Source organism: Rutidosis leptorrhynchoides, chromosome 2 (assembly GCF_046630445.1).
Source record: "Rutidosis leptorrhynchoides isolate AG116_Rl617_1_P2 chromosome 2, CSIRO_AGI_Rlap_v1, whole genome shotgun sequence".
NCBI classification, from domain to species: domain Eukaryota; kingdom Viridiplantae; phylum Streptophyta; class Magnoliopsida; order Asterales; family Asteraceae; genus Rutidosis; species Rutidosis leptorrhynchoides.
This window is the reverse complement of record NC_092334.1, coordinates 79,499,429-79,526,198: the sequence shown is the minus strand read 5'-3', so window position 1 is coordinate 79,526,198 and position 26,770 is coordinate 79,499,429.

Genomic DNA, 26,770 nt, shown 5'->3' with positions numbered 1-26,770 from the left:
GCGGGTCCTTTTACTAATTTGATAGCATAAGAGTGTGTTTTTATACATGAACGTCGGATGCTAATAAAGAAGAACCTAATCTAACTAGGTTTTCTTTGCCTTTTATTATTTGGATTTTTCTCAAACTACGGTATTGTCCAAATAATAAATAAATACTCACTTAGACAAAAAAAAAAGAAAATAGATATCTAAAAACAAATACCACAAATGCATAGATCATTACAAAACCATGATCAAACCATGATCATTGGAGAAATTCCTTTTTTAGAGAATTAATTTCTTCTTCTTCAATCCTAGTAGCAACGCTTTGTATTTAATTTTTTTCAACCATCATCCTCCTTTCCTCTAAATCCTTCATTCATCGTGGTTTTGTAGCCTCCCCGATGCTCTGATTTCTGACCACCGGCATCTTGCCGGTGGTTTCAGTTTTTTCGCTTTATGTTTCTAATAAATGCAACATTCGTTCATTCTTTCCGGCGGTGTTTCTTGTGACGACCCGGAAATTTCCGATCAAATTTAAACTTAATCATTATATATTTCTGACACTATAAGTAAAGTCTGTAACGTTGAGTTTAAAAACTTTTGAACTGTTTACATGGATTCAATTACCTTTGACTGTTTTCGGGGATTCACGAACAATTTTTTTTGTAAATAAATATGTATATATATATATATATATATATATATATATATATATATATATATATATATATATATATATAAATACAAGTGGATATATTATTTGAGTTAAATATGTAAAATAAGACATAAAATAATTAAGTGTAATTTAAAATGAAGCTTTATATAAATATGTATGGTTATTATAATTTTGTATTATATAAAATGTATAAATAATAAATCTTTAATAAAAGTTATTATATAATGTATTATATGATCATTAAATATTACATAAGTAATAATATATATATAAAAACAAATTTAAATATAGTTGTTATAATAATATTATTACTTTCATTATTATTATTAAAATAAATATCTGTATTAATAATTAATAATATTATGATATGAATATGAAAATTTAATATATATGTATATATATGCATATTGTTATATTATTATTATTAATATTACTATTATCATTAATAATAATAATATTATTATAATCAGTATTATTATAATTGGTATTATGAATATCATTATAATTATTATTATTATTATTATTATCATACTTAGATTTATAAAAACATTACTAAAATTATTATTATTATTATTATTATTATTATTATTATTATTATTATTATTATTATTATTATTATTAGTATTATTAATTGTATTAATATATTATACTTGTTAATTATCAAAATTTAAGAATTTAAGATATATATATATATATATATATATATATATATATATATATATATATATATATATATATATATATATATATATATATATATATATATATATATATAAATAAACACATTTATATATATAAAATAAAATATACAGATATTCATATTCAAATACATAGTCTGATATATAACTACGATTTACATAAATAAATCTAGATAATTACATATTCAGTTTCCAATCACGATCACACTGTGCTTGATTATATTCTTTGTCTCTAAATCGTACAAATCAGTGATCGAATTACAGGAACGAATTCAAAATCTGTTAGCAATTCCTTTCTTCTTTTTATCTTTCTTGTCTTCTCCTTCTGGCCTCGAATATTTCTGTCAACCACTATCAATCCTACAAAATAAAATTAGATCAGTTATTGATACGATATCACTCATATAATTTCAATACAAATGTACATAGAGGGAGAGAGTTAGAGAATTACATTCCCATCACCATATTGAATCGCCATCTATCATCTTCTTTAATCAATCATCACCACCCTCACTATTGTAACCGATCTCATGCCCAAATACTTCTTGCTTCTTCCACGAAGTACAACCCATAACATCACCATGAAACAATCAACATCTTCGGTCTATATCACCACCATGACCACCACATTAATTCATTATCTTCAATACACCTTTTCGTTTACTGCTACTTTTTGGTTTACACATACACACACGCATGGGCGCCTTCATCTTCACGCCACCACTCAATCTTCTACAACCGTACATCTTCATCATTATTCACCACTTTTCTAACAAAACCCTAATATCCATCACCACCACTACCGGCTACCTCAATCACCATATGTTACAACCTTATTACTTTTTCTTCATGTTTCCATGTTAAACCGCCACTTGGTACACCATCTTGAGACCACCTTGTATACACCACCTCTTACAGATATATATATATATATATATATATATATATATATATATATATATATATATATATATATGTTTTCTGTCCAACCGCTAACCACGAACACCAAAGCAAGAACCGCCACCTTTGATCACTATAAAACCCTCAATAGTTCGGCTATTATTGAATTAAATTCCCTTATGCGATAAAGAGGCTGTGGTTATGTGTTTTATATCTCATTCTGGCCGAGAGTTTCCAAACAAATTCTCCCACTAGTTGTTTAAAATAAGGTACATGATTGATAATAATGTTACCATTTTATAAAACAATAATAATGGCTAAATTTAAAAGGTGACCAAATGATAATGATATTTGATGATTGGTGATGTATAAGTTGATGATGCATTTACCGAATGAACCCCACCCACTTGTAAAGTATGATTAAAGTTTAGCTAAGATAATGAGTGAAAGGATGTTGTGTACCACTACTGCATAAACAAGTTCTATAATGTCATTTCTTTCGGTTGTGGTGTGAGGGAATTGGGTCAATCGACCAACCAAATTGCTAGTGGGATTATGGGTCCAAAGGGGGCCATCATGGTTCATTTTTATTTATTTATTTGTTTATAAGGGACACATAATAATGGAGCTAGTGAAGTTAGTTCATGATGTTTCTTTACAGCTCGATATCACTGCCTCCTTGTTCAATAAACCACCGAATTTCTTTTGTTTATTGCTATGGGTCGTTTTCCTTTTGAGCCAAGAATTATTATTTTTCTGTTGGGGCTTTGAAGTTTGAAAATGATTTTGATTATTTGGGCTTGTATAAATGTTGGACAGATTATGTTCGAGCCATATATTAAAGAGGTAATTAAATTACTAGATATGATAAGTATGATCACGACGAGATGATGAATAGAAACGATGATAAATATGATGGTGATGGTACGGTTATGATGTAATATAGATGATGATAATAGAGTTAGGGTGATAGTGCTAATGACTAAGATATGATGATGGTTACGAATGAGAGTGAGACGATGAAGAAAAAGAATACAGTCAAGTAGGGTTAAGGAAATTTAAGTAGAGATATTAAACAGAAATGAGAGAAACAGATGGATGGTTGGGTGTTGTGTTGATGAACTACAGGTCGTGAGTTCGAGCCCGGGCTGCGACACTATATTTTTAGCTATTTCCTTAAGGTAGTATACTTATTATTCCTAATATTTTTATTATTATTAATATTATTATTATTATTATTACAACTATATTATTATTACAACTATATTATTATTATTATTGTTATTATTATTTTTACTACTAATATCATTATTATTATTATTGTTAACATTACTAACTATAACTTTAGTTTTAAATGTATTTTGTATATAAAATATAACTATATTGTTATAATCTTAAACTAAAAAGATATATATCATAAAATAGATACAAAAAAATTAGATATATAAAAGTATATATAATAAGTATACTACGTTTACTACTAAGTTACTTTTCGTTCATTTAAGGTTTAATATAACTCGAATCTATTAAAAATACTATCATATTAAAAATTATGAGTATTTAAAAATATTAATACTAAGTATTTATTCAAAATATATTAATAAGGTATATAATATATTATTATGATAATTTAATAAAATATAAAAAATATATATATATATTTAAGTAATTATTAATATTAAATTTAATATCACAAGTATATTACTAATATCAAAATATATATATTTATTTGAATATTATTATATGTGTTAATATATATACTTGATATAGGTTCGTGAATCCAAGATCAACCCTGCATTGTTCAATATCGTCATATGTATTTTTACTACAAAATACAGTATTGTGAGTTTCATTATTCCCTTTTTAAATGCTTTTGCAATATATATTTTTGGGACTGAGAATACATGCGCTGTTTTTATAACTGTTTTACGAAATAGACACAAGTAATTGAAACTACATTATATGATTGAATGATCGAAGCCGAATATGCCCATTTTGCTTGCTAGCCTAAGAATTAGTAAACCGAACTACTAATTGACGCGAATCCTAAAGATAGATCTATTGGGCCTAACAAACCCCATCCAAAGTACCGGATGCTTTAGTACTTCGATGTTGTTTTATATCATGTCCGATGGATGTCCCGGAATGATGGGGATATTTTTATATACATCTTGTTAATGTCGGTTACCAGGTGTTCAATCCATATGAATGATTTTTGTCTCTATGCATGGGACGTATATTTATGAGAAATGGAAATGAAAATCTTGTGGTCTATTAAAATGATGAAAATGATCGATTATGATAAACTAATGAACTCACTAACCTTTTGGTTGACACTTTAAAGCATGTTTATTCTCAGGTATGAAAGAAGTCTTCCGCTGTGCATTTGCTCATTTTAAAGATATTACTTGGAGTCATTCATGGCATATTTCAAAAGATGTTGCATTCGAGTCGTTGAGTTCAATAAGATTATTATAAGTCATTTATAGTTTGATATATTATGAAATGGTATGCATGCCCATCAACTTTCGTTGTGATGAAAGTTTGTCTTTTAAAAATGAATGCAATGTTTGTAAAATGTATCATATAGAGGTCAGAACCTCGCGATGTAATCAACTATTGTGAATCGTTTATAATCGATATGAACAGGTCCTTTCATTTCTATGTCCGGTCGGCTTCTTTGGTTTCTCAACAATTTCCAGGCGACGATCCTTCTCCTTTGGATCTGGGTTTGTTTGGGTTTCGGGGGTCGTTGTCGCGTTCATATTGCTCTCCGGTTCTTCCTCTCCGCTCAGCGATGTCGTTCTCTTTTTTTTGGCAGTTGTAGGCAATGAATTCCGGCAGAATTCTACACTCCTTTAGGTATGTTTTCGGCTTCGTTTAGGGGTAGGGGTTGATTTTGATTGAACGGTGATTGTTTGTTGCATTGTTCTGAAATTCGGTGGACTCCGGCGGTATTTTGCTACCGACGGATACTATTGACGGAGGACGACTGCTAGCAGCCTTTGTTGGATGCTGGCGGTCAACGTCTGTTATGGTGGCTGCGAGATGCTCCATCTAGTGAATGGCTTCTATTTCTGGGTGCTTTGGTGGCTACTAGTGGTTGCCGATGGCAGTCGGCGATTCTTGTTGTTGTGATGTTGTTGGTATCCATTAGTGGCAGCCTGCAGCCTAAGGCGATGGTAGTTGGATTTTAATGACGGTTGCCGGTGTAGCTTATGGTCGTAGGAGGAATCTAACTGCTGGTTGGTGGCCGTTGGGGTATGCGAGTTTGTAAATCCTCAAAAAAATTGGCGGAGATGGCCTGGTTTCTTATTGGTTTGATTCTGCATTTTGCGTTGGTTGGTTGTTGCTTATCTGATTAGTTTATACTTTTCCCGTAGTCGAGTATATTTGGGTGGGCTCGATGTCGTTGCTGACGTTTTTCGACTTAGTTGACCTTGGAAAATTGATGTTTGTTGGAGTGTTCTCTCGGGGTCCCTTTTTTCGCTCAAACCGGGGATTTAATCTTATTCGACTGTCTACTGGTTCTATGGGTTTTGAGTTTATACAGGGTTTTTCGGGTACGAGAGGTTTCTTTGGTTTGCAGGCCTCGGGTTAGGTGCTGCTGGAGTGCCCGACGTTCTTTTTAGGTGTGCGACTTCTGTGTAGTAGCAAATGTGGTGTTAGATACAAGATCGGTTTATGTATGTTCTAGATTTAGGTTTGGTGGTTTGTACAAATGTATTGTATCTTTCAATTTCAATGAGGTCGCTCTCTTCCAATGTTATCGTCCAATGTGTGTAGGACGTTCAATTTTTGTCGTTTGTGTATTCCATCGGATCTTTACGATCTTATATATATATATATATATATATATATATATATATATATATATATATATATATGCCAAAAAATGAAAATTACTAAAATAGTAACATTAATAAAGAGTGAATATACCTTAAAATCTAGATGCTGATTGTTTATACTAATTTACGGCTAGCAGCTAAAAGTATAAGTACAAGATGACAGGAGAAGCGAGCACGGATAGTCGTTCACAAGAAACGAACTAGTCCACTCACTTATGAAACCCCCAAGAAAAAATGTAATACATATCCAATTAAGTGCAAGTTCAATCCACCTATACAAATGGAAAAATGGGACGAAACAAGCAAGAAATGGTGTGAGTTCCACGAAAATTTTGGGCATGAAACAAACAATTATAGGAATGTGATGCGATAAATACTAAACAATTGTGACGACCCGAAAAATTTCGACTAATTTTAAACCAAACTTTCGATATGATTTAATATTTTTGACACGATAAGAAAAGTCTGTTAGGTTGAGTCTCAAAATTTTTGAACTGTTTCATGTATGCAATTATCCTTCGACTGTTCTTGACAATTCACGAACCACTATTTGTAAATAGATATGTGTGTATATATATATATATAAAAATAATAATTGTAAATATAATTTGGAATATTATATGTTGTTATTATTAAAATCAATTATGTAAAATAAACTAAAATAAAATAAAAATATGATATTATGATAATTATTATTTAAAACATATCTATATATATAAATAAAGTATATTGAATAGTTTCGAGTTTAATTAGTAAACGATTGTAACACTCGTTTGTCATTTCGATCGATATTAAACAACTGTATTCATAATAAACTTAGTTGCTAATACATTTATGATATGAGTTCTATAATTATGTTAACCTATATGTTATATAAACATTAACTTATCTTAAAAGTTAATACATGTAACAAATAGATGATTTTTATTCGATGTAAGAACTTGGAATTTTGTCACTAATAAACCTATAATGCAGTTGCTTTTGTAATTTAATAGTTTTATGCTTTATAATTATTAATTTATATCACTAGCACAATAAGTTAACCAACTTTATCCATACATTTTAGTAAGTGAAATACATTATACTCATGGCCTTAGGGTGTCGGCAGATTATGACATAGTGAAAAGCTACTCAATTGTGTGCACGTTCTATTTTAACTCCATTATGAATAAGAGGTAATAATAGATTATATTAAATACATTATAGATTGATTATCTGTCTATATATATATATATATATATATATATATATATATATATATATATATATATATATATATATATATATATATATATATATACATATACATATATATATATATACATATATATATATATATATATATATATATATATATATATATATATATATATATATATATATATACTACACCTATAGATATAGATATAAACCCCACTTGAGTTTTCTTTTCTGTTTCCTTTCCTTTTCTCATTCACCATCCACTGCTCACGTACGATTACTCAAACAAACCTACTTTTTGAATTGGACTAATGTGTTTATTTTTCTTGTTGATTGATATCCCAAATACCCCACACCTCACTTTTCCATTTCAGGTACAGATTCGAAAGCAATACAAAATCTTCATCTATATTCTATCAACTTTTTAGCCACATATTCCCCCACTAGCAAATGCTTACGGAATATGTATTACATATATATGCATATAAAATGCATTCAAGACTATCACCACTTGCAATTTTTTTTGCTGTTTCCTTTCTTTCTTGTATGATAGAAAGAGATATGCACATCACCCTTTTTCATTCATGAAACCCCACCATCACTTCAATAACCAATTCCATATTCTTTTTCCAATAGTACCACACACCAATTATAATCAATAATATTAGACAGCTAATTAATTTATATTACACCCGTGTTAGTTGATTGATAATTAAAGTTTACTTGTTTGTATTACTACTTTACATATATACAAATATATTATATACATATGAAAGGGAATTCAATTGCTTTTTGTTTCTGCACCTTCTTTGTGAATCTGAAACACGCCATAATTATCGACAAACCACCTCTCTTAATTCATAAAACCATCGCCATCTGCTATTGCTATACCATACCTACTGTTTAAAGTACATCATCATCATCTAAATCATCATTTATCACCCAACTGGTATCACGATTAAGCCGTATAGCTGTTACCGCTTTCCCAGTCGAACAACCACCAAATCACACCATCTGTTTTGTACCTGCTGCTGCTATTTTATCTTATGATTCTATTAGAGTTAAAACATGAAGAAAAACTGCATAATTACAATTGCTATATGAACTCCTACACCTTTGCTCATCACTACAATTAAATAAGAATCACCACACTCCACTTTTGCTTATTGTTTCATTCTAGTTTGATTGAGATCATCTAAAACCATCTCTCTTTTATCTCTCTCTCTAAATTTTGTTTTTCCTTCTTCTTCTGTGGAGTCACAAACCCATAAACCCACCCCAACATAATCCGTTATCCTACTACAGCTATAGTGTTACTTGCTGTTGCTGTTATTTATCATAATCCAAAACAAAACCATCGTAAACCACCACGAACTACCATATACTAACCGAACTGCCATCTGTTTCTATCTTATTCGACCCAACCCACTTGTATTAATATTAAGATCAACCCACAACCTATAACATGCTACTACTACTTTAGAACTTCTAATTCTATTTCCATCAAGAACAAACCCAACTCGAAATCACCACTCTCATTCTTGAATATCACAAACCACCATAAACCGACATCACCACCACTTTAATTCTTTCTGTTTTCGAATCAAAACAAACATCCATCAACCCCAAAACTACATCATCTAAATTGTTGCACCATGCTTCTGTGTACATTTTCTACGATCCAAACCCTTTTTTTTTAATCTACTGCTACAATCTCCCATTTCTATTTTGAAACAATCATGGATGATGTTGATGGATTGATAAAGTTAAAGAGTTGTTACTCCTGTCGGTCAACATATAAAGAAAAAGAGAAAACAGCTGGAGGTATGCGTGTATCTTCCAAGTTGTAGGCTGTTAATAATATATATATATATATATATATATATATATATATATATATATATATATATATATATATATATATATATATATATATGTATATGTATATATATGTATGTATATATATATATATATATATATATATATATATATATATATATATATATATATATATATATATATATATATATATATATATATATATAAGTAATCGATTTCCTCTTATGGCTGTCGTAATCCCATTTTCTAAATAGGCGGTTCTATCTCTGCATTCTAGTTGGGCCAAGGTATTTATATTTGCAGTTGGGTCGTGTACTTTTCTATTGGGCCAAATGATTATTTATTGGGCTTAGATAATTGATATGCCATTGATGTTTAAGTGGTGTGATGGGCTACTTGTTGGAACCGAGAACAAATGAGGATGATGAAACCGTTTATGCTGCTACTCTTACGTTTCTATTTTTTTTATTTCTGATAATTACAACGATGGTGGTGAAGTAAGAATTCGATAATGATGTTAAATGATGTAAGAATTCGATAATGATGTTAAATGATGACGATGATACGGATGCCATGGTTATAAAAATGATGATGAAGATGAATCGAAGCTCCTGCCCCGTTTGTTGTCCACTGCTATTAGTTTTAATTTTTTTTTTCTTTCGACACCGACATTAAACATCCCACATTAATGTATTTGCGTTTGTTTCTTGGAGTTGGGTTGGAGATTGAATTGTTGGGCCATCATATAACTATTTTATGTTGGGCCGAGTATTTACTTTTCGGTTGGGCTGAGAAGGTATGAGCTGATAATGATAAATATTAACGGGAATGATGATGGCGAGATGATAAGATATTGATGATGATCATGATATGGTGATAATGATGGATGATGATGAACGATTAATATTGACATAATGAAATGATAATAAAAATAACGACGATGATGATGTTAAGCGAGTGATCATGATGATAGAAAGAGTTGAGTAGTTCAATGGTTGGGCGTGTTTGTGTTTAAGCGAGACGTCGCGGGTTCAAAGCCGGACTTGGGTATTTTTTTTAAGTATTACTTCTTTGAGGTAGAATTCCTATTTACTTATTATTATTATTACTTTTATTATTATTATTATTATTATTATTATTATTATTATTATTATTATTATTATTATTATTATTATTATTATTATTATTATTATTATTATTATTATTATTATTATTATTATTATTATTATTATTATTATTATTAATATTATTGTTGATATTATTATTATTATTATTATTACATCATTATTATGATTAAGGATAAATATTATTATCACCATTAATATTATTATCATTGTTATTATTAACATTATATTATTATTATTATTATTATTATTATTATTATTATTATTATTATTATTATTATTATTAACTAGTAATAGGGGGCGCGCGTTGCCGCGCTTTTCTGCGAATGTTTGTGTAAAATGACGTACTTATTCATGTACGTCTCTACCGTTGTTGATGTCGATTGGCTAAGTGGCAGCAGCTGTAACGTCCTCCCAATAGGGTCTGGAAGAAACGTTACTAATATCAAATAAACCAACATATTATAATACGAGAACAAATACTATATGAATAAAACCAAATTTGCAGCGGAAGGATTAATAATGTCGTTACAAGAATTATAAAATGTTCAAATGCAGAAAAGTAAATATGCGATAAGTCTTGATCCTAGCCAAGTAAGTCATCACATAAGCAGTAGATATAGAGGTCCTGATCATTCAGTACCTGAGACAAACATGCTAAAAGTGTCAACCAAAAAGGTTGAGTGAAATTCATAGGTTTAACAAATATGATTGACCGTTTGTTCTTAGACCACAAGATTTGTTATAAAAGTAGATCACACAGATCCAAAAGTAGTACTGATTCGTGATATTTTAGACTAAACGTTTGTTTTGTTGCCCCGATGATAAGTTGGCAGTACCTTATCACCATGTTTAAATCATTATTAAGTAATACAAAGACATCGCCGTCAAATGTATCGGGGACGTTACTCCCGATAGGCCTACCCCCAATAATTAAGAATGGCTTATCCTGAAAGCAGTTAAAAAATATCACTGTGGGGTCTTAGTAGCATAAGCTAGTCATAGTACAGTTTAGGTTCGTACTTGTGTCTAAGTTGTTTAAAGTATAAAAGCAGCATGTGTCTCACCCCAGTAAGTATAAAAAGTGCTATAGCAATAAGAGTGGGGCTATGAAAGTCACCTTAGTAATTCGGTGAGTGAAAGTATTCCTTAAAGAGAAAGTATGGATGATCGAAGCACAGAGAAGTCAACCTAAGAATAAGTTGAGAATAGTTTAGATGTTTTGCCCGTATTATGATAAGTGTAAGTATTTTCTTTTATAGTAAGTTTAAAGAAGGTTTATCGTTTTGGAAAGGCTTTTCATACTAGACAAGCTTCCAATCTAATACTTTCAATTTAAAATGGCCTTTTCAGGTCATAGGTTTCTGAGCCACAGGATCCTTTAACTCGGTAATCCAAACTCTCCGCCTAGACTTTCGAGCGTCCATCCACTCGAGATAGATCAAGATCTATACCCATCTAATATACCGTTCCAATACGTTTTTAGGTGCGTATAGAAATACAACACTTTATATACTTTACTTATAAGTGTTTAATATATATATATTATATATATGTAAGGATACATATATATATATATATATATATATATATATATATATATATATATATATATATATATATATATATATATATATATATATATATATAGTTTAAATTATGTTTTAGATCAATATAAGCACCAATAATTATCTAATGATGCTAACAAGTGTTTTATTAATTTCATAACAGTAAGTAACTTGTATAAAACATAATAAAAATTTTCTATACATTAATATTAAGTTTTGTGTATTAAATATTACTTTTTATAATTGTTTTAATAGTTAAAATGAAAATAAATAGGTAAACAAGTTTAACACCACATCTTATATTTTTCTTAGGTTCTACTGATCAAAATAAACTTAGGAAAATTTTATAAATTTTTGTTATGGTGTAAAAGTATTTATTGCTAATTTCTTTTTCGGTTTGCAATAAATCAAAGTTTATAAAGTAATAATTATTAAATCAACTAAATTAATTCAACCAATAATTTTCGTGAGCTTATATTAGTATATTAAGCTTAGAAAAATTATTTGTATAATTATATTAATAGTTTAACTATTTAATTCAACTTTTGTATTGTTATTAGTTTAAATTCGAAATTAACTAGAAATATATATTCATTAATTCAAAAAAATAATGTTTATAACTTTCTTAATAGTTCCAAAGTAGTTTCTATTAATTATTGTAGTCATAAAAATATTATACCATTTAGTTCTCTTTTTATTTTAAAAAAAACTGTTTTCGGCTACTGTAGCAAAACTAAAGAAAATACAAATTAATTATTTAAAATGACAATTAAATCAAACATTAATTTTTATAATTACTTGCATAACATATGTGATAAGAAAAAATTGTAAAAAAATATATATATAATCGTTTACTATTTATTTATTATATATCTATATATACCGAATATAAAAAAAATCAGTTTTTGATTTTTAATAAATATAAATTCGAATGTATAATTCATAAAAATAATTTTTATAGTCATTAGGATACTTAATACTAATTATCATGTATTTACATTATTTATTATAATTAATTTCGTATTTATTTGGTATTTAACATAAAACTAGCACAAAAATATGATAAAAACTAAATAAAAACTATAAAAATAATATAGAGAACTTACAAAAATAATTTTTGCAGAGGTTTGAGAGAGAATTCTTCAAGTTTTTGGTGTACAAAATTTGTGAACTTGGCTATGGTATTTATAGTTACAATTTTTGGTAAAGAGAAAATAAAAAAATAAAAAAGTTTATATAAAAAAATAACTAGTGTCTTGTAAAAAAATTAAAAGTATTTATGGCCAGTCATGCCACCATTTCAAAATATAAATAAATAAAAGTAAAGTTAAAAGTAGGAATAAAATAAATAAAAGTGGATCTAGATCTAGTTTATATATAAAAAATACTACTTTTTAAAATATATATATATATATATATATATATATATATATATATATATATATATATATTTCATAGTTCTAAAAATGTTAACTAACTAAATTTCTATTTTTATTTAATTATTAAATACGAATTTTGATAAATATAAATATATATTCTGTATTTATAAAATTATAATTACTAAATGTGGTTTTTATTTAATTAAATTATTACTTTATAATTTTATTAGTTTTATATATGTTACTACATTTATATATACTTGTATTTATTAATTGTATAATATATTAACTAAATACAAAATTAATATAAGTATTTTATATGTAATCATGTTATGACATAAATTTTTTTTTATAAAAATTCTTACGCGTACGTTGTTGAATAAAATTTATTATTCGTTTAACGTTCGTTAATTTCGTATGTATATAACGACCTTTTATTAGTACTTAGAGTTTATTCATTATACTTAAATCTTTTGTTCGGGCATTATATAGATGGAAAAATTAGGGTCGTTATAGTACCTCCCCGTTAATGAAAACTTCGTCCCGAAGTTTTAAGTGGAGTTCCCGTCTGCTTCATCAACAGTTGGGAAGAGATGGGGGTATTTTCGTATCATTTGGTCTTTGCGTTCCCAGGTATATTCGGGGCCTCTACGCGAATTCCAACGGACTTTAACAATAGGTATGTTGCTCTTACGAGTCTGTTTGACCTCTTCTTTCATAATCTCTATAGGTTCTTCGACAAAGTGCATTTGCTCATCAATGCGGATATCATCCAAAGGAATAACAAGAGTATCTTCGGCGAGACACTTTTTCAGATTTGAGACATGAAACACATCATGTACTTGACTTAGTTCAGCTGGAAGTTCTAATCGATACGCAACGGGACCAATTCTTTGAATAACTTTGAAAGGTCCAACATAACGCGGACTGAGTTTATTTCGTTTACCGAAGCGAATAACACCTTTCCAAGGAGATACTTTTAACATAACGTTATCTCCAACTTGGAATTCTAACGGTTTTCGGTGAGGGTCGGCATAACTCTTTTGTCGACTACGAGCGGTTTCTAAACGCTTCTTGATTTGCACGATCTTTTCGGAAGTTTCATGAATAAGTTCAGGACCAGTTAATTGTCTGTCCTCGAGTTCATCCCAACACAACGGAGATCTACATTTGCGACCGTATAAAGCTTCGAATGGTGCAGCTTTAATACTAGAGTGATAGCTGTTGTTGTAAGAAAACTCGACTAAAGGTAGGTGTTTATCCCACCCTTTACCGAAATCGATAACACATGCTCGTAGCATATCCTCCAAAGTTTGGATAGTTCGTTCACTTTGACCGTCCGTTTGCGGATGATAAGCTGTACTCATGTCGAGTCGAGTTCCAAGAGACGCTTGCAAGGATTTCCAGAAATTGGAAGTAAATCGACTATCGCGATCCGAGATAATAGAAGTAGGGACACCATGACGAGTAACAATCTCTTTAACATAGAGTCGAGCTAACTTTTCCATTCTGTCAGTCTCTTTGATTGGTATGAAATGTGCAGACTTAGTGAGACGATCAACTATGACCCAAATCGTATCATTGCCATTTGCAGTCTTAGGCAATTTTGTGATAAAGTCCATAGCTATACCATCCCACTTCCACTGTGGAATATCGGGTTGAGTTAGAAGGCCAGAAGGCTTTTGGTGCTCGGCTTTGACTTTCAAACAAGTAAGACACTTACTCACATAAGTAGCAATGTCGCCTTTCATGTTGGGCCACCAGTAGAACTCTTTCACATCCTGATACATTTTACTAGAACCGGGATGAATAGAATACCTAGTCTTATGTGCTTCATCCAAGACTAGTTCACGGAGATTACCATAACGAGGAACCCAAATTCGATTACCAAAGTATCTTGTACCATTGGACTTAACTTGCAGTTGGTTTTCGAAATTTATAGGTCCTTCTCCTTCGATAAGTGTAGGTTTGATAGCTTCAACTTGAACTTCGCAGATTCGAGAGATGAGATTCGATTTGATCTTAAGATTCAAGGCACGAACACGCCTAACTTCGTCCTTTCGACTTAGAGCATCGGCAACTACATTTGCCTTTCCCGGATGATACTTTAGTTCACAATCATAATCATTTAACAATTCGAGCCATCGTCTCTGTCTCATGTTTAGCTGTTTCTGATTAAAGACATGCTGCAGACTCTTATGGTCGGTGAATATCGTAAACTTAGTACCGTATAGATAATGTCGCCACATCTTCAAAGCGAATACCACAGCACCTAACTCCAAATCGTGTGTGGTGTAATTAACTTCATGTTTCTTTAATTGTCGGGAGGCATAAGCGATAACCTTCTTGCGTTGCATTAGAACACAACCGAACCCTTGTTTCGAGGCATCGCAGTAGACAACAAAATCGTCGGAACCTTCAGGTAAAGATAAGATCGGAGCAGTGGTCAACTTCTCTTTCAGAATCTTAAATGCAGACTCTTGTTCTTCGGACCACTCGAATTTCTTCCCTTTGTGAGTTAACTTGGTGAGAGGCTTTGCAAGAAGAGAAAAATCTTTAATAAATCTTCGGTAGTAACCGGCAAGTCCCAAAAATTGGCGAATATGCTTCGCAGTCTTTGGCACTTCCCAATTCTGAACAGCGGTGATTTTAGCGGGATCGACATGTATTCCATTACTATCTACAACATGTCCAAGGAATTGTATGGTTCTAAGCCAAAACTCACACTTAGAAAATTTTGCGTAGAGTTTTTCTTTTCTTAAGAGTTCAAGAATCAATCGTAAATGTTGCTCATGTTCTTTCTCGCTTTTAGAATAGATCAAGATGTCGTCGATAAAAACAATAACGAATTTATCAAGGTAAGGCTTGCAAACACGGTTCATAAGATCCATAAATACGGCTGGAGCATTGGTTAAACCGAAAGGCATAACACAAAATTCGTAATGTCCGTATCGGGTGCGGAATGCAGTCTTAGGAATGTCAGACTCCTTGACTCTGAGCTGGTGATAACCGGATCTTAAATCAATCTTAGAATAAACGCTTGACCCTTGAAGTTGGTCGAATAGATCATCAATGCGAGGTAACGGGTAACGATTCTTTATGGTAAGCTTGTTGAGCTCTCGGTAATCAATACACATTCTCAATGTACCATCCTTCTTTTTGACAAATAAGACAGGAGCTCCCCACGGGGACGAACTTGGACGAATAAAACCTAGATCCAAAAGTTCTTGGAGTTGGTTAGAAAGTTCCTTCATTTCGGAAGGTGCTAAACGATACGGTGCTTTAGCAATGGGTGCAGCACCTGGAGATAAATCGATTTGAAATTCAACTTGACGAGGCGGTGGAAGACCAGGGAGATTTTCGGGAAACACATCGGGAAAATCTTTAACAACCGGGACATTTTCAATACGCGTTTCTTCGAATTCGATCATTTTAACGTGAGCTAGTATGGCGGAGTAACCTTTCACAAGGTACTTACGGGCTTTAAGACATGAGATGATATTAAGATTGGAACAACTCCGTTTGCCTTGGATAATAAGAGTTTCTCCACTTCCTAACGGAATTTGAACGGTCTTATCGAAAAACATGATGGCTGCTCTCAATGGACCTAACCAATCCATTCCAACCACTACATCGAAACTACCTAGCTCGACCGGCAAAAGGTCTATCTTGAATTCCTTATCGGCTAGAATTAGGTTGCAGTTTTTATATATTTTATCAACTTTCATTAACTTCCCATTAGCCACTTCTACTAATCGTCTGGTTTGTAGGGTTTGGGGCTTTTCAGTAAAAAGGGTGCAAAACTCATTTGACACATAACTCTTATCGGCTCCCGTATCAAATAAAATAGTGGCATAATAATTATTGACGAGGTACGTACCGGTAATGACCTCATCCTCATCACTGGCTTCTGCAGCAGTAATCACAAAAGCACGACCTTTGGCAGTAGCATTTGCTCCAGTAGCTGGAGTATCTTTCTTCTTTGGACAATTCGGGCTAATATGCCCCTTTTCACCACAAGTATAGCATGTTGGAGGAGCTCTAGCCGGAACAATGGCTCTATTCTGAGGTAGGGTTCTACAAGTCTTTGCAGCATGGCCTATCTTCTTACATATTGTACACACAGCAGTGCACTTTCCCGGATGATGCCTTTCACATTTAGAACAAAACGGACTAGTACCCTAATAACCGGGTCTCGTACCATTTCCCGGTTTCTTGTTAACATTTTGAGCTGAACCCTGAGATGGTTCAAATTTCCTCTTATTGTCACCGTTTTTAACTTCGACTTGTTTATTAGCCGAAACTCTCCTACGTTTAGCCATCATTAAACTCTGTGCCATGTGGATCACAGCATCCACAGTAACCTTCTCGGCAGAAATCACATTCCCTTGAACATCCTCGGGTAGACCCTCGATATACCGCTCTATCCTGCGGGCTTCAGTTGGGAACATTTCGGGACATAAGGTAGAAAGCTCCAAAAAACGATTGGTATAGCTTTCGATATCGGTTCCTTTAACTCTGAGTTCCCAGTACTCAGCTTCGAGCTTTTGGACTTGACTTCTTGGGCAAAACTTAGTGATCATCATGCCTTTGAGTTCATCCCATGGGGTAGTATTAGCATTATCTATTCCCACAGATTTGGCATGAGCAGTCCACCATGTCATAGTATTGCCAGTGAGTGAACTTGTGGAAAACTTCACTCGATCATTATCTCCGCAGTTACAGATACGGAAGATTGATTCTAGCTTTTCAAACCATCGGACCAGTTCTACGGCTTCTTCTTTTCCACTAAAAGTGGGTGGGCTACAGTTCTTAAAATCTTTATAGGAGCAAGTTTTAGAAAGAACATTATGATTGTTGTTTGTTATTGTTATTGCCTTGGGCGGCCGCTAGCAGCAATTGAAATTGCTCAGTAGAAAGAGTGACATTTGGTATAAGATTGTTGTTGTTGTTGTTGTTACCACGAGTTGAGTGAGCCATTGATCTTCAAAACATAAATACATTATTAGTTGAAGAATCAAGATGTTATAAGTTTACAATCATGATTTATAACATTTGCACAACACACATAGGTGAATAAGACAATATGCTTAAATAAACACTTAACATTATTGGAAACGAGACATTATATAAGCCTTTATTACACGAGTTTGGAATGGAAAAAGTTTAGGCATAAGCCTTTACATAGATGGGTAAATGGAAAATAGGAAAACAAAAGATAGGTTTTAGTTCTTCTTTTTCTCGTTCTCAGCTTCCTTCATAAATTTCTCTATCTTTTCATTTTTCTCCTTTTGTTTCTCGTGGAGGTATTCAAAATTATCGTAAAGGTTAGTGATGCGGCTGTTGACAAAGTTGTTGTTGAAATCCTTGATAGCCAGTTGATGATTGATTCGGTTTTTCTCTATTTTCATCTTAGACTCAACTAGTTCTTGGAGGTAGGCAAGAGATTGCTTTCCCCAACGGGTATTCCGTTCTTCCTCAGTCTTCACTTTCATTACTGTCTCCATTACTTTGTCCATGTTATTTTTCACAAGTTTTTCTAGTTTTTCAGTTTGAGAGTCGAAGGACTCTTTGATGATTTCTTTCAAGATTGTGTTTTCTTTTTCTAGGTTGTTTAGACGCATTTCTATCCGAGCAACTTGGCGCCTACTATACTCTTTATTCTTATCACAACTTCGCTGAAGGTTGAGGATATCAGACTTCACCCTTACGTGTTCCATATTATTACAAAATAATGGATCGGCTTCTCTAGTGGCGGCGGGTTCGGGTTGTTTTCTCTTTCGAGATGAGTTTTCAGATGATTCTTTAATAGGCTCTTCTTCAGGCTCATAACCTGAGAAGTCACTATCGTAGTTAGGGAGGTCTTGAAGAGCATTCCGTTTGGGAGTATTCATCGGTTGATGAGAGTCAGCAGTATTGGCATGACGTTTTCCTTTGCTTTCATTTCTCGGGGTTGGATAATATTCGGGAGACCCACGCGAGTTGTAACGAGTGTTCGGGCTATAGTTCATTGGTTGTGAAGGAGGATTATAAAGTGGGCTTCGAACTGATTTTTCGGTAGAAGATCCTTCAGTATCTTTCTCAGCTGGTTTGAAAAGAGTCATTTTGTTTATTTGATGATAGCTTGACATCCTAACATTAAGATAGAGATTTTGATTAGATTTTTAAGCTAGGATTGTAAAGAATGAGAGGTAGGGTTGAACTCTTTGCTTAAACATTCTAAGGTAATCCTAAGTGCTTTAAAGTCTAAGGCAGGAAAGGTTATAGTTTCCTAGATCGCTAAGGTACCCTAGCTAACAAGTAAGGCACACATAAAATGCAATCCTGGTTCTCTATAACAGCCTGGTTATGCTCTGATACCAATCTGTAACGTCCTCCCAATAGGGTCTGGAAGAAACGTTACTAATATCAAATAAACCAACATATTATAATACGAGAACAAATACTATATGAATAAAACCAAATTTGCAGCGGAAGGATTAATAATGTCGTTACAAGAATTATAAAATGTTCAAATGCAGAAAAGTAAATATGCGATAAGTCTTGATCCTAGCCAAGTAAGTCATCACATAAGCAGTAGATATAGAGGTCCTGATCATTCAGTACCTGAGACAAACATGCTAAAAGTGTCAACCAAAAAGGTTGAGTGAAATTCATAGGTTTAACAAATATGATTGACCGTTTGTTCTTAGACCACAAGATTTGTTATAAAAGTAGATCACACAGATCCAAAAGTAGTAATGATTCGTGATATTTTAGACTAAACGTTTGTTTTGTTGCCCCGATGATAAGTTGGCAGTACCTTATCACCATGTTTAAATCATTATTAAGTAATACAAAGACATCGCGGTCAAATGTATCGGGGACGTTACTCCCGATAGGCCTACCCCCAATAATTAAGAATGCCTTATCCTGAAAGCAATTAAAAAATATCACTGTGGGGTCTTAGTAGCATAAGCTAGTCATAGTACAGTTTAGGTTCGTACTTGTGTCTAAGTTGTTTAAAGTATAAAAGCAGCATGTGTCTCACCCCAGTAAGTATAAAAAGTGCTATAGCAATAAGAGTGGGGCTATGAAAGTCACCTTAGTAATTCGGTGAGTGAAAGTATTCCTTAAAGAGAAAGTATGGATGATCGAAGCACAGAGAAGTCAACCTAAGAATAAGTTGAGAATAGTTTAGATGTTTTGCCCGTATTATGATAAGTGTAAGTATTTTCTTTTATAGTAAGTTTAAAGAAGGTTTATCGTTTTGGAAAGGCTTTTCATACTAGACAAGCTTCCAATCTAACACTTTCAATTTAAAATGGCCTTTTCAGGTCATAGGTTTCTGAGCCACAGGATCCTTTAACTCGGTAATCCAAACTCTCCGCCTAGACTTTCGAGCGTCCATCCACTCGAGAAAGATCAAGATCTATACCCATCTAATATACCGTTCCAATACGTTTTTAGGTGCGTATAGAAATACAACACTTTATATACTTTACTTATAAGTGTTTAATATATATATATTATATATATGTAAGGATACATATATATATATATATATATATATATATATATATATATATATATATATATATATATATATATATATATATAGTTTAAATTATGTTTTAGATCAATATAAGCACCAATAATTATCTAATGATGCTAACAAGTGTTTTATTGATTTCATAACAGTAAGTAACTTGTATAAAACATAATAAAAAATTTCTATACATTAATATTAAGTTTTGTGTATTAAATATTACTTTTTATAATTGTTTTAATAGTTAAAATGAAAATAAATAGGTAAACAAGTTTAACACCACATCTTATATTTTTCTTAGGTTCTACTGATCAAAATAAACTTAGGAAAATTTTATAAATTTTTGTTATGGTGTAAAAGTATTTATTGCTAATTTCTTTTTCGGTTTGCAATAAATCAAAGTTTATAAAGTAATAATTATTAAATCAACTAAATTAATTCAACCAATAATTTTCGTGAGCTTATATTAGTATATTAATCTTAGAAAAATTATTTTTATAATTATATTAATAGTTTAACTATTTAATTCAACTTTTGTATTGTTATTAGTTTAAATTCGAAATTAACTAGAAATATATATTCATTAATTCAAAAAAATAATTTTTATAACTTTCTTAATAGTTCCAAAGTAGTTTCTATTAATTATTGTAGTCATAAAAATATTATACCATTTAGTTCTCTTTTTATTTTAAAAAAAACTGTTTTCGGCTACTGTAGCAAAACTAAAGAAAATACAAATTAATTATTTAAAATGACAATTAAATCAAACATTAATTTTTATAATTACTTGCATAACATATGTGATAAGCGAAAATTGTAAAAACATATATATATAATCGTTTACTATTTATTTATTATATATCTATATATACCGAATATAAAAAAAAATCAGTTTTTGATTTTTAATAAATATAAATTCGAATGTATAATTCATAAAAATAATTTTTATAGTCATTAGGATACTTAATACTAATTATCATGTATTTACATTATTTATTATAATTAATTTCGTATTTATTTGATATTTAACATAAAACTAGCACAAAAATATGATAAAAACTAAATAAAAACTATAAAAATAATATAGAGAACTTACAAAAATAATTTTTGCAGAGGTTTGAGAGAGAATTCTTCAAGTTTTTGGTGTACAAAATTTGTGAACTAGGCTATGGTATTTATAGTTACAATTTTTGGTAAAGAGAAAATAAAAAAATAAAAAAGTTTATATAAAAAAATAACTAGTGTCTTGTAAAAAAATTAAAAGTATTTATGGCCAGTCATGCCACCATTTCAAAATATAAATAAATAAAAGTAAAGTTAAAAGTAGGAATAAAATAAATAAAAGTGGATCTAGATCTAGTTTATATATAAAAAATACTACTTTTTAAAATATATATATATATATATATATATATATATATATATATATATATATATATATATATATATATATATATTTCATAGTTCTAAAAATGTTAACTAACTAAATTTCTATTTTTATTTAATTATTAAATACGAATTTTGATAAATATAAATATATATTCTGTATTTATAAAATTATAATTACTAAATGTGGTTTTTATTTAATTAAATTATTACTTTATAATTTTATTAGTTTTATATATGTTACTACATTTATATATACTTGTATTTATTAATTGTATAATATATTAACTAAATACAAAATTAATATAAGTATTTTATATGTAATCATGTTATGACATAAATTTTTTTTTATAAAAATTCTTACGCGTACGTTGTTGAATAAAATTTATTATTCGTTTAATGTTCGTTAATTTCGTATGTATATAACGACCTTTTATTAGTACTTAGAGTTTATTCATTATACTTAAATCTTTTGTTCGGGCATTATATAGATGGAAAAATGAGGGTCGTTATAGCAGCTGTCTAGCAGCTGCAGCATGCAAGTAGCAGCTCCAGTAGCAGCATGTGAAGTTTGCTAGTAGTAGCAGCAATCTTTCCTTTCTAACAGAAGCTTCATCTGCATTTGAATGGAGGAGTATGAGATTTCTAAAATACAATTAAACAACAGTTAACGTATGAAAAAGTACTACCGAAAACAAAAACCTCAAACACAATAACAACTACATAATAAACATTCAGTAATTGTAATATCAGATTTCTAAAGTAAATGACAAATGCTTCCGACTACAAACAATATTTATATTAATCAAGTAATCGACTAAACAATTGGAAGCTTAACTATTGACGAAATAAACGTAGTTTGATATTCTGTAAAATTCAATAATGAACGTATCGAACTCCACCATAACTTTTTGAGCCATCCAGATTCAAGAATGTGGCTTCATCCTCACATCCAAGTCAGTAAAACAAACCTAAAAACTTAAAAAGGTAGACATTACCAAGCCAATCAAGTTAAGTCAAAACTCAAATTCACAGACCAGATACAAGCCAAACCAACATTCAAGATTTCCATAAAAGATCAATCGAAAAAAGAACCATATACTTGAAGTGATACGTACCTGGTCATCAATCATCAAGAGCAGTATAATATATAATAACGACTCAGTAAATGAGTCTAATACAAATACAATTTTAGCAGTTGCGGAGAAATATTAAATTTAGCTAAATGTTAAAAGACTCCTAAATATATATATTTCATGTGTAAAAAAAGAGAGTACCAGGCTCCGATATATATTGAACCAAGCAAGGGAACACGTACCGCCATGGCTGCAACCTGCAGGTTGCCTCGCCAAGATGCGCATGCATTCTTTCTCATTACCTGGCCAACTTCCGACGTATCAATCATCATAGCCTTTATTTTTAAAAAAAAATTAACTGCAGCCAGCGTGACACAAACCTTTCCAAAACGTCTGTTCACAAATAATCTACTATAGCTGCAACCTATATTTATAAATCGATTGTTTAATTGCATTCTGTCTACAGGATCATTTATATAGCGAAACTCAACATGTTAAGTTATAAAAATAGAACTTACTTATCTTTCCGATCAGATCATTTAAGAGAGGCAAACCAAATCAAGAAGTTAATTCAATAGTATAAAAAGTCAACGATACAACCAAGTTCCCACATATTCATCATCACGACCTTTAATTTTTAAAAACTCGGTAGCTGCAAGTTGTATTAAACATTCATAACTTGTAAGATAAGAAATCAGGCTCAGATACGTACAAAGCCGAGCAAGGAAAGATGAACCGCCATGGCTGCAACCTGTAGGTTGCCTCGCCAAGATGCGGATGCATTATTTTTTATTGCTCGCCGAGTTCCCGCGTGTTTATCATCACAGCCTTTCCTTTGTGTAACTTGGGAACTGCAAGTAATTCTCAAAGAGTGTACACTTTCAACACATTAATAGCGACTAAGCAACTGATAAATGAAATCATACATACGGTCAAAACAATCTAGTAGATGAGATAATGAAATGGGGTCTCAAAACCCTATCAGTTTTAAATATGAGGCTTGAGCATGAGCCACAAATTGACCAAAATACCCAAAAAGGATAATGTAAAAAGACAACTCACTCCGAAGCAAACAGTAACTCAAGAGGGGTAGTAAGCAAATTTTGGAATTAGTATATTAGGATAATAAGTTTAGGACTCGGGCATGTGCATAACTTAAGCAACAAATAATCGATCACCATGGCTGCAACTTATGTTGCCCCGCCAAGTTACGAACTCGTTTATTATAATTTCTCAATTAAGCTGCCACATGTTCATCATCATTGCCCATGTAGGTGTTACAATTAAAAATTTAAATCATGAGAGAAGGGATAATCATGGCTGCACCTAATTTGTTGTCGTGCCAAGATATGACCCGACTCTTGCCCATTTTCAGCATGTAAACTAATATCCTCTGCCAAGATACACCTCACTTATGTGCATGAGTTGCCATGGCTGCAAGTCAGTCGTGACAATCTAAACGTCAGAAAAAAGTCGTTAAATCGAAGAAGTCACCAATTTGAATGTTACATGTTAGAGGTTTATAATAACACATAGAAAAATATGGATCATCTCAAATAACCAAACAGTTTAACTGTAGCAAATTCTCAGTTATGATTCAAAAGCCTATAGTCAGTAACACGCAAACTCAAATATATCAAATTCATCTAGAAGTCTTCATCTAGAAGTCAACTACTAATTTCTAAAAGTAACTTATAATTTCTTAATAAAAGTCACTTATTAAAGTTACTTATAAAAGTCAATTATAATTTCTAAATAGAAGTCAGGTACTAATTTCTGTTTGCCGATACAATCACAACCATTAGGGTTTCAATGGAGGTTATAGTGGGAATAAGGTTAGATGAAAGTTACCCTGGTGAACAAGCGATGAACGGAGAAGACCATAATAAAATTTCGGCCGAAAACTAAAATCAATCCGACCAAGGCAAAATTCCGGCAAAAATTAAGCCGAGCAAGCCGACGACCAAAATAAAGGTCATCAATCATCAGAAAATCAATTTTAGGGCACGAAAATCATGCCCAACGCCACCGCTAAGAACATCTACTTTAGCAAATCATCGGTCACTTGTGGAGACGCCAGGCAATAAGGATGAAACCATCGCCATCGCCAGTAAGCAAGAAATGGGGTCTCCAAACCCTAACAGGTATAAATAAATTGATTGTATAATCGATTTGAAGAAGACACCACGATAGGTGTTTTTGGGGAGAAAAGCAGAGAAACCCTGGAAAAAAAAAACTGCTGCAGTATAACAGTAAAGTGAGGGTACTGTTATACTGTAGCGGGCAACTTACACAAATTAGTATATTGTTAAATATCATTATCATGATTTATAAATATACATGATTATTATCATTATTTTGATTATCATTAATTCTATTATTATTATCATGGTTATTATTACTACAATTATTTTTGTTAATAAAGTATTATTACTATTACTATTACTATTATTATTATAAGATAATACAACTTTTATATATTATTATTTTACCAAATAACAATTAGTTACATAAATCCATAATTAATACATATAACATATAATTTAACAAGTATATCATTAATAACATATATATTCGTTCGATTACAATTATATGTGTTGATATATATATATATATATATATATATATATATATATATATATATATATATATATATATATATATATATATATATATATATATATATATATATATGTTCGTGAATCCGAGACCAACCATGCATTGTTCAGTTCCGTCGTATGAATATTTTTACTACAAGATATCATATTGTGAGTTTCATTTGATCCTTTTTACTCTTTACATTTTTGGGCTGATAATACATGCAATATTTTATTAACTGCTTTACAATATTTATATGCGTGAGTTTCATTACTCCCTTTTTAAATGCTTTTGCAATATATATTTTTGAGACTGAGAATACATGTGCTTTTATAAATGTTTGACGAAATAGACACAAGTAATTGAAACTACATTCTATGGTTGAATGATCGAAATCGAATATGCCCCTTTTAGCTTGGTAGCCTAAGAATTAGGGAACTGGCCCCTAATTGACGCGAATCCTAAAGGTAGATCTACGGTAACTAACAACCCCCATTCTGGAATTTGGAATGCTTTAGTACTTCGAGTTTATCATGTCCGATGGGTGTCCCGGAATGATGGGGATATTCTATATGCATCTTGTTAATGTCGGTACCAGGTGTTCAATCCATATGAATGATTTTTGTCTATATGTATGGGACGTATATTTATGAGAAATAGAAATGAAAATCTTGTGGTCTATTAAAATGATGAAAATGATTGATTATGATAAACTAATGAACTCACCAACCTTTTGGTTGACACTTTAAAGCATGTTTATTCTCAGGTATTAAAGAAATCTTCCGCTGTGCATTAGCTCATTTTAAAGATATTATTTGGAGTCATTCATGGCATATTTCGAAAGACGTTGCATTCGAGTCATCGAGTTCATCAAGATTATCATTAAGTCAATTATAGTTGGATGTATTATGAAATGGTATGAATGCCGTCAACTTTCGATGTAAAGAAAGTTTGTTTTTTAAAAATGA